General features: G+C 32.8%; 1 long non-coding RNA gene across 1 annotated transcript; it reads right to left on the minus strand.

The window, feature by feature from the left end:
* Window positions 1–201: 201 nt before the first annotated feature.
* On the minus strand, window positions 202–3,534 carry LOC130459737 (uncharacterized). Its single transcript, XR_008919328.1, has 2 exons — window positions 3,098–3,534; window positions 202–987 (listed from the first exon to the last, which is right to left on the minus strand). It is a non-coding gene; the product is annotated as an uncharacterized lncRNA (long non-coding RNA).
* Window positions 3,535–11,357: the final 7,823 nt, after the last annotated feature.

Consider the following 11,357-nt stretch of genomic DNA (forward strand, 5'->3'; position numbering starts at 1 on the left):
CTCTCTAAAAGTAAACTAAATTGTTGTGAAAGTAAATCAAATAATAATTTATGGAACTTTGATTATAATTTTCTTTCTTAAAAAATTAAGTTGAAACCTATTAGCTCAAATGGTAGAGCAATGCGCCATTGCACATGAATGTAGGTTCAAATCCTACATAGGTTGGTGATGTATATTATTAATGAAATATTCAAAAGTAAATAGAAAACCCCAAAAAGTAAATAATATTAACTTAAAAGTAAATCAGAAAATTTCAAAAGCATTATGTATAATCTAATGGTCAAAAGAGATAAATGAGCTTAGAAATAAACTCTGGGCCATTTCCTTTTAAGAAAGGAATACATGTACAATATTAACTCAAAAGTAAATATTATCAACTTCAAGGTAAATTAGAAAACTCGAACCTAATCTCAAAATCTCAAAAGTATATGTGCAATCAAATAAAAGCTCCAGTAGTTGACTTTCATCTTGCTACAAGATTATCCAAGCTTCGTGGTTTTGTTGATTCTTCTATAGCGTGTTGTTACAAGGGCTTGCTGGAGCTCCTGCTTACAGTTAACTGAGAGTTATGTAGACTTAGATGATGTTGCTGTGATTTCGGCTGGGTTTGACTGCAGGGTTAGGCGCAAGTTTGCAGTCGGTTTAGGATGATGTGATTGATCTGCTATTGTTGCGGGTTGTTAATCAGGTAGGGGTTGTTGTTTCTGCAGTTCCCAGCTCGGAGTTTAGGTCAATAGGTTTGGCTATTGTGAGTAGTCAGTTGTGCCATAGTGACCTCGGTCCACTGTGTCTTTGGTTTGTTTTGTTGTGCTTTGTTGCTAAATTTTTGCTTGTTTGAGGACATTTACAACTGCAATCTTTTGGTTACAGTAATGAAACATTCTACATAACAAACCTCAATAACCATGAGACTAGAACATGGATGCCTAGCTGATTAGAACAAAAGTTGCTTCTGATCAATTGAAACTATGTCCGCAAACAAGACTGCTACAACAACGAGAGGAACATAAAACAAATCAAAAATAAATAATATTAACTCAAAAGTAAATTAAAAATTCTCAAAAGTGAATAAAAAAATTCAAAAATTTAATACAACATAATGATTCCTACTATAGATCAGAATCAGGTCCATCGAGATCAAGTAGGCCGGAATCTGAAATCGAAGAAGAGGATCAACAACATATGGATGATCGGGATGCTGAGGATGATCAAATAGGCCGTTATAGTGGAGGGGAAGACTATATGTCTGATTGACGAATGACATTAACGTAAATGTTGAACCAGAACAAACTTTTCTAATAGCTAATTTCTAAGATTTTTGCTAGTCCATTTTTTTCTTTGATTTTTGTAGTGCATTCTTTTTTCTTTTTCTTTTCACTTTCTCGGAAGATTAGGTCACAGTAGATTCAACAATAGTGTAAGTCCAAGGGTTGGAGCACTGCTGAAAGCAAGGTAGATACTAGAGAAAATTTATGTATTTAACATTTCAAAAATATAGTTAATCAGAACGATTCAAATATTTCAGTTTTGTACTGTATGATGTGTGTACAATGTGTAAATAAAACACAAAAAGTATATGGAGGCCAAAGTAAACATTTTCAAACTAAAAGTAAATAAAATAATACAAAAAGTAAATATGAACCTACGTGGGATTCGAACCCACATCTTTTGTGCATTAGCACAATACTCTACCTATTGGGCTAGTAGGATATTGTTACCTGACTATAGAGTAAGAGTAATTAATTAAAAAGTCAACATGTCAACTTCGCTAATGCAGCAACTCAAACTACCAAATCGGCTTCATAGCAGCACCAACAGAAAATAGGCATAACCAACTTAGCACAATTCTACAGTAAGCTATTTCTTGCACCCACCCCAAGTAAACGGGCCTTCATTAGCCACAATATAATAGCAAAACTGGTCAGACTCACATCTACCAGCTTACAACCTTCAGCCAACTAAACTGAATCGAGACAGACACAAAAGGCAACACACCATCCTAGTCAGACTACACTAGATCTCAATTTCAGATTTTCTTTAAGCATTTCAGGATTCAATTACACTTGATTGCAAACCCTAACTATAAACACCAGCAGAAACAACCAATGATATAGTTGTGGAAGCACTGCAGTAAGCATACAAATAAACAACTAACCTATATTAACCACCCCCCTGCTAACATCTATAACCAACAGCAGAAGGAGAGATGCAAAACAGTCTTCCAGCTTACCAAAAGAACAACAACAAACAGAAATGTAACAGAACAGAACCACCCAACACTGACAAGCTCCTAAGTTAACATATAAACACATTTAATGTATGTTAACATGCTCATCGGTTAGAACATGGAGTACCCTTTGATCCTTGAGCAAGAAATCATGTGCTTCATGTCAAAACATCAAGATCATGAACATCAACATTCACTCTTAAACAAATACAGAATACAAAGAGCAAACAAAGGCCTCAAGGAGCGTATTTCTACAAGTATTAGATTCTACTTTTGTTGCGGAAGTTTCACTAAAATAATCAAATAATGCTTTTTTCTCATATAAAATACAAACACCAGTATATGAATCATTAGCACCTCATATCAATAAAGCTCAAGTTAACAGAGTAACACTCCGACCAAAACCGAGGTGAAGACATAACGCATCATCAAGAATTGCTGAAATTTATACTACACAATTACGATTTCAACTTCCAGCATTTCAAAATCTCTTGCTAAATTAAGACCCAAACTAAATGATAAAATCGAATATTAACAAAATCAATCACATTCTGAAAAAAATTCCTCATAATCTTCCTATACTGATGAAAAATCCAATTCTTATATCCCAATTGAAGCACAAAGCAAAATTCAACTAAAAACCAAATTAAACCAAATTAAATTAAACAGACAAAAGCCAATTGAATACCTAATTAAAGAAAATTAGAATCGCAAAACAAAAACAAAATTGCAATTTTAAAAGCTCTAATTTGAGCAACCTAAGATCGAAAAATTATGAAACAAATATTTTATGAAACCCTAGTTTACAACAAACAAAATTGAAAATAATTGAATCAAAAAAATAATAGATAAACTAAATCGAATACTTACTTGATGAAGGGAGAAGATTAAAGGTTGATATGCAAAAGGTTGTGATGATCTGGGCGAAGATGAGAGAAGCCATAGAGGATTTGCAGAGGTGAGAGAAAATCGAAGGAAGAGAGAGAAAGGGTTGTGAGAGTGAATCGCGAAATGAGGAGGTCATTCATGCGTTAATTTTACCCTAATTTGAGGTTTGTGAAAGAGAAAATGTAGAAGGAGAGAGATAAAACTTTCAAATTATTCGAAAACGCCATTGATGAATTGAATTTTGATCTGAAGCTTCGATTGAAGATGTGAGAGAACAGAGGGGAGCAAAATTTTCCAATAGCGTTCCCAGAAGAGAGAAGCAATAGAGAGAATTTGGAGGAGGAGAGAGAAACGGATGGAAGAGAGAGAAACGGATGGAAGAAAATTGGGTTGAGTTAGGGAGGTCATTCAACAGTGTAATTTACCATATTACCCTTAATATTTTCATTTGGTCGGGTAGATTCTCGGCCGTTGGATTGAATTGATCGAGGGCTGAGATTAGTTCTCAGTTCTCATCTTAAGGTGTGGTTCTCACCTGATCCCGATTATATATATATATATATATATATATATATATATATATATATATATATATATATATATATATATATATATATATATATATATATATATATATATATATATATAGAGAGAGAGAGAGAGAGAGGAAGGCTCATGTGAGAACACCCCTTCTATGTGAGAACACAATCTTATGTGAGAATAAATCTTGGCTTTTGGATCGTTTCTAATCTAACAGCTGAAAATCAAGGGATTACTAATGGCATTTTTGTAAATTCTTTGAATATATATCAGCATCTCTCGCTGATTTTTCTTTCCTTCTCACGCTGATTTCTTTCTCTCTCTAAACTCTGTTTTCTCCTTATTTTATCTCTTCTCTCTTTTCACCATGCCGCCATTATAGGATCTCAATCAAGGTCGATTTGATCTTCAAATTTGCTTCAGAATTCAATCATATTCTCGAATACATTCATCTAATTGCTTATTTAAAGGTATTTTATCAATTTCGCAATTTTGTTTTTCATATTTATGTTATTATTTGCTGATTTTCGACCTAATTTTACATTTGATTCCATGATTTTTTTCTTTTTTCAAAATTATTGAATTGTTGATTATCTAATTGCCTACTACGTGATTATTTAGTTTCCTTTTAAAATTTTGATGATTACGTGATTATTGAATTGTCGATTTGCGTTTTTAAATTTTGTTGATTACGTGATTATTGAGCTGTGTTTTTAAATTTGTTTTTGATTACCGAATTCTGATTTTGTTATTGATTTGTTTTGCTTTTTATTTTTTGATTTGTTTTTTATTAAGTTTTTTTAATTTCCTGATTTGTTTTTGATTTAGTTTTTTTGATTTCCAGATTTTTTTTGTTTTTTTTGGATTTGTTGTTGTTTATGTTTTTTCATTATCAAATTGTTCTGCTCAATTCGTATATTAATTTTTGTGTTCAATTTCTTATTTGTAGATTTAGCAATGTCATCGAAACTTCATCCTAGTTCGACCTCATCATTGACGAAATCCATTGAATTTTCTTATTAACGTGTCTTATGTTTAATGTTCTGAATAATCGTTTTAAATGTTCTGAATAATAGTTGATTTTGTTCTGTACAGTTGTTTCTAGTGTTCTGAATAGTTGTTCCCATTTTTCTGAGAAATTGTTCTTCATGTTCTGAATTATTGCATTATATGTTATGAATAATCGTTCCAATGTTCTAAGTAATAGTATTTTTGTTTTGAATACTTGATTCTATTTTTTTGTATACTTGTTTCTATTTTCCTGTGACATTGTTTAATTTTGATGTTCTGAATTATTGCTTTAATGTTATGAAAGTTTAACCTAATGTTCTATGTATTATACATGTTACAACATGATTAGATTATGAATCCTCATGCACCCATACTAGTTGTTACAACGGGATTAGAATATGAACCCTCATGCACCCATACTAGTTGCATAAATATCTTATATGTCTGTAATAGTTCGTAAAAAAAAATCTTTTGATACATATTTTTGGTTTATAGAGGATTTGGCATATTTTTCGAACATATGCTTAAAGTTTTAAAACATATGATTTGAGTTTTAGAACATTTGCTATAGTTTTCAGAACATATGGGTTAAGGTTTAGAACGTTTCCTATAGATTTTTAGAACATTTGCTATGGTTTTTTAGAACATTTGCTATGACTTTTTAGAACATATGACTTTTTGTTACCGTTGAAATGGTTTATGAACAATTTGCTGGAATTTTTGGTGAATTTCAGTGGAAACATGATTGATATTGATCAAGATTAACAACGACTTATCAATTGTCTGAATGCTTCACTTGATACTAATCAGCAACTTTGACTCGAATGGAGAAAAACAGGAAAAAGAGAAGTCACGTGTCAGCCATCAAATTGTATCTGGTAGCACATGCAGCAACCCGAAGGTCTGGTTTTGCTAGGAAAACATCCAGCAGTCCCATATGGTTGACCTTTGGTTGTATCTCTCATAGAATTTCATATCTTTATGGTCCTATTTGACATTACCAAAGATTCCCAACAGAGGAATCATATAATAAGCTTTCCGGGGGATGCAAGGAAGACGAGGTAAGGCCTCATAGCTACTCGTTCTTCTTTGATAGTCTGTTTTGTAGTTCGAATGTGTATTGTTGACTTATGGTTCTAAAAAAATTCATTTTTTACCTTCTCAAGATTAGCAATTATATAAATTAGATCCTAAAATCAATGAGGATTGAATTCCTAAATCAATGCTAAAGTTAGGTGTGTTTACTATTATTTTCCAATGCAAGATTAGCACCAGAATTAGTGGCTATTAGTGGCATGAATATGAAAGTTTACGTAGAAGATTAATGGCATTAGATGACCTGAAATACCAGTCATTTAGTCATAGAGGTGGGAGCTCTAAATGATGCACTTAGGTATGATGCAATTTATTCTACTAGTCAACTCCGATAATTTCACTCATGGTTGGGGTTGGTTCTACTGCAGTTAGTCCTCAATTTTAGGTGTTGCTTGGGTTGTTGTTGAAACCAAATTATACTATTTATGTTGGAGAGGCAAGTTTGCAGGTTGCTTAAGGCTACCTCATTGTTGTCTTTTTTCAACTAGGACCAGTGATGAGGACTTCCCGCCTAGTTAATTCTTATGTTGTTGATGATGGCCTTCTGTTGCTGTAAGTTTGTTAGTGATGCCTATTAGCTCAATTGGTAGAGCTTTGTGCGCTTGCACAATGATGCAGGTTCGAATCCTACATAGGCAATTCTTTGTATTCCGTTTATGATATTAACTCATATTTGATGATTCTTTACTTTTGAATCACTTATTTATTTTTGAATCAGTTCTATTTACTTTAGAACATATGTATAAATTTTTGGAACATTAGCCTTTTTAGAACATGAAGTCACAAACATTTAGAACATAAGCAACACTTATTTTAAAATATCGAATTTCATTATATATTTCAACTTTTAAATGAAAAGAGGTTAAATACATTACACATTGAATTTATTATTATTACTATTATTATAACTGAAATGTGAATTATCATTTCTCTTAAATTCTTGAACATATGCAAAAGAATTTAGAACACGAGAATTAATTTTTTAGAACATGGACGAAAAAGGCTTTAAATGTATTTAACATTATATAGAACAACCTATGTGGGATTTGAACCTACATCCATGTGCAATGGCACATTGCTCTACCATTTGAGCTAATAGGTTTTAAAAAATATTCAAACAAGTTATTCATTCTTGACAAATAATTATGTAAATAAACAGAAATGGAAGCCCAAAACACACATATAAACCTTTAGAACATAAACAACGTTAATTCAGAACATAAGAAACATTGGTTTAGAACATATGCAACGTTAATTCAGAACATATGCAACGCTAGTTTGGAACATAAGAAAAGGGTTTGGGTTTTGATCTGATGCATATCCTAAGGGAAGAACACAATATTGAAGGCTTTGACAGTTGTAGAAGGTTTTCAAAAGAATCAGGTATTCATTTTCTCATCGCTATTGATTTGGATATTATTTTTGCATGTGCTACTTAAAGTTTTGGATATCTGTATGCTGAGTACTTCAGGAGGCGGCAACTCACCGACAAGTTAGAGGTTTACTCATTCGAGGTTGTACTGCTTGAGCTCTTGTGTGATCAGCCTACGCTGAACCCTTCCTTACCAAAGGAGCAAGTTAGTTTGGCGGTGTGGGGAGTATATTGATATAAAAAGGGCATACTTGACCAGATTACAGACTCGTATCTGAAAGGGAAGATTTCTCCAGAATGCTTCAAGAACACTCTGCACAAGCACACTCTGTTTTATATACGACTGCACAAGCACACTCTGTTTCGAAGTCACACAAAGTAAAGGTGAATTGAAAGTTCAAGCCCCGAACTTAGTGCATGATTGAATCTTATTTTAGGTTTTATAGGGGTTAAGTTTACACTGTTAGACCCATGTTTTCTTATAGATATAGAGAAAATAGTGACGTCAAAGAGAGAGGGTGCTCCTAAACTTCTCGTAAAATATATTCTCGTTATAAAAAGAAAAACTAGCACATCTCAACTCTCAAACTGATTAATGGTTAAACCTGTAATGTTTTACGCCAATAGTACAAAGTTCTGCTAACTTATGTGACATTTCTAACAGATGATTTTGGTGATGTTCCCAGTTTAGAACTTAAGCGAGGATGATTTAGAACATAATCAAGGGTGATTTAGAACTTAATCAAGGGTGATTTAGAACTTAATCAAGGGTGATTTAGAACATAAGCAAGGGTGATTTATTACTAGATTAAAATTCTCATGATCAACAAACCAAAATTCAGATAACCTAAAACATAAATTTCAATTTCCCTAAAATCAAGAGCATGAGTTTACCAAATAGTAGAAGCTATAAAATTCTTATGTCTACAAATATCGAACTATTTGAGTATATTAATGATAAAGTAATGCTTGCGTCTTTTTGAAAGCATTAGTCTTTCATTAGGTTTCAGCTTATCACAGATCATAATATCATGCCACTGTATTCTTAAGTTCCCAAGTTAATCTAAAATTCAATTAAAAAACAAAGAATCCTTGAATTCCTAACTAAAGCACAAAAGGTTAAAAAAGCATTAAATCCTCTCCAAATAAAGCTAGCTACTTATACTAACAAAAAATTATAGCAGAGATGACACAAATTGAAAAATAGACTCAAATTTTGAACTCGTACGTTACCTTGAACAAGCTATATGTTCTAACAAGATAAGCTATATGTTTTAACAATTGAATTTATATGTTCCAACAAGTGAAGCTATATGTTCTGTACATTATTCCTATATGTTCTAATCAGTTAAGCTACATGTTCTAATCAGTTGAGCTACATGTTCTAAGCAGTTAAGCTACATGTTCTAATCAGTTGAGCTAGATGTTCTACATGTTCTAATCAGTTGAGTTATATGTTCTAATCATTATTCCTATATGTTCTAATCAGTTAAGCTACATGTTCTAATCAGTTGAGCTATATGTTCTAATCAGTTAAGCTACATGTTCTATTGAGTTAAGCTACAAGTTCTAATCAGTTGAGGCTATATGTTCTGTACATTATTCCTATATGTTCTAATCAGTTAAGCTACGTGTTCTAATCAGTTGAGCTGCATGTTCTAATCAGTTGAGCTATATGTTCTGTAATTATTCCTATATATTCTAATCAGTTAACCTACATGTTCTAATCAGTTGAGCTATATGTTCTAACAAAAAATATAACCACTTATATAGACTGGTCAATAACAAATGCACTATAAGCATAAAACATGAGCCTACAGCTTTGTACCCACATCAGTCTTCAGAAAATGTCACTGAAAACATAGATGTAGAAGCCTATAGAAGTAATCTCATCAAATTCAAAACATGTGTACTTATAATTAGAACATATGCAATTATGATGTTCTACACAGCGAGATATGATGTTCTACACAGTGAGTTATGATGTTCTACACAGTGAGCTATGATGCTCTAAATTCTTAACCTTCATGTTCTAAAGTATTGAGAGTATAAAATATTACTCTAAATTGTTCATTACGGCGTTCATAAGTGATGGCGGGACGATTGGCTACGTTGCTTAATTTGGCGTGTTTATTCTCATTTTCTCTGTTTAAAAAATCAGAACATATAACTATTACTTTTAGAACATCATAAAATATCTAAAATAACGAAATATTTTGAAATTCTCAAATTAATTCAAAACCAGAAATTAAATTCTTATAAAAAATACTAAAAATTCATAAAATTCGAACATCTACAATTGCAACAAACATCAAATATACGGAACATAAAAATTCACAAAATCGTTAGAAACATCCACAATTTCACAGACCAAATAATTACAAAATCAAATTTCGAAATATTTCGAAAATAATTACAAAAATTTCGGAAATTAATAAATAAGTTTCACTAAAATTAAGCACCGAATACTTACTCTTGTGGATTCTCTGGATTGTTTGTTAGTTTGTCGTGTTTTTTTTTGCTGAAAATCAAAATTTAACAAAAATTAACTTCAATAATGTATGAAAACAAAGAAAGAAGTTTGAAATTAGGTTAACAATTTGTCTATTTTTCTTATCTTTGTCGTTCATATTGTTTTTTCTGCTCCAGTCATCCTCAATTGAACAAATTAGGTTAAAATTAGGGAAAATTGTTGAAGGAGAGAAGAAATATAGAACAATTGAGCTTGAATTTACCTTAAATCAACAATACATCGGCGACGAAGGAGGTTGATCAGCCGTTCTTTGAGATTCAATGGTGGTTTTGTCGAGAGGAGAGAGAAAACAGTGAGAGAGAACAGGGAGTCGCGAGAGGGAGAAAGTGAAGAGGGAGGTTTAGAGAGAGAAAGTGGTTGGGGTTTATGAAAGAAACGTGGTTTTTATTTAGGAAAGATGGATGGTTGTTTCATCATTTAATCCTAACCATTAGATTGTATCTAATCCTACGGATTAGTTCATTCTCATATATAGTAGTATACTCACATAGGGACCTATTTTCACATGATCCTTCCCCTATATATTTATATATATATATATATATATATATATATATAATCGGGATCCGGTGAGAACCACCCCTTGTAGACACCTACTTTTGTCCCCATTCCCGAAAGGGAAGGTTCGATGATGAAAACGTAAATCTCCACTTGACAACGCATCTCCTATAAAATAACGAATCTCAATTCCCCTTTTCATTTCACCCGAAACCTGCTATTTATGGAAACCTGCTAAAAATAGTAACTGCCGTAATGGGTAGTTGTTAAAAGTGGCAAGTCATAAAAGATAGAAACCTGTCAGAATTAGGTGTTGCACTACAACATAAATCCTAAATGAGATAGAAATTGCGAGAGAATCCTATTCCTAATATGATTCGAAAGTAAGAGTCACGTATTAATTAAAATCCTAACGAGCCTAGAGTTCGTAACGGGCCCAGACGCATCCCGTCACAGGGTTAATATGCACTAAAGACTCAATTAAATCTCAAATACTCCGGATTCTAGGAATCCGAATCTGACTGAAAAAACAGCCCAGATCCTATTTTCAACGCCTGGCTCTGGGCGCCGAAATCTTCGGCGCCCAGGCCTGGGCGCTGAAAATACCTGGTACGTGGTTTTTCCTAATTCCTCGTGGATTAGAGTTCTACAATTCTATCTTTCCACGAACTCTTTTCTATAAATAGGGCCTTAAGTTCGACGTGAAAAGAACAACACACAATTATATTTCTGAGTATTGACTCTGAACCCCTAAGCCTAAGCCTCACGCTGCAAAACCAATCACACGTTCTGTCGCAATCGATCCATAAATCGAACAGAACGTATCCCGTCCCATAATTTGAGATTCGTTAAATAAAAGGAGAAATAGCAAAGTCAAAGTGGTTAGTTTTCTGAGAACCGTGACGCACCTCTCAAGGGTGCGTCGTAATGTGTCCCTTTTCCATGGTTTAATTGCTTTCCTCGCCCTTTTATGAACTGTTAAACTAACTAAATCTGATTGTTCGATCACGCTTAATAAATATGATATTTTTGGGAAATTGGATTATCATGCTAGGTCCCTTAAAACAATCTAAATCAGATAATCGCGCTCGATCTAGTACTATATGTTGCATATTGTTAAAATCAACTCAGATTAGTTTAATAGTTAACGCATGTCCCTTCAATTATTTATGCTGAGCTAGTAAGGATATCCT

This window comes from Spinacia oleracea, chromosome 4 (genome assembly GCF_020520425.1).
Source record: "Spinacia oleracea cultivar Varoflay chromosome 4, BTI_SOV_V1, whole genome shotgun sequence".
NCBI classification, from domain to species: domain Eukaryota; kingdom Viridiplantae; phylum Streptophyta; class Magnoliopsida; order Caryophyllales; family Amaranthaceae; genus Spinacia; species Spinacia oleracea.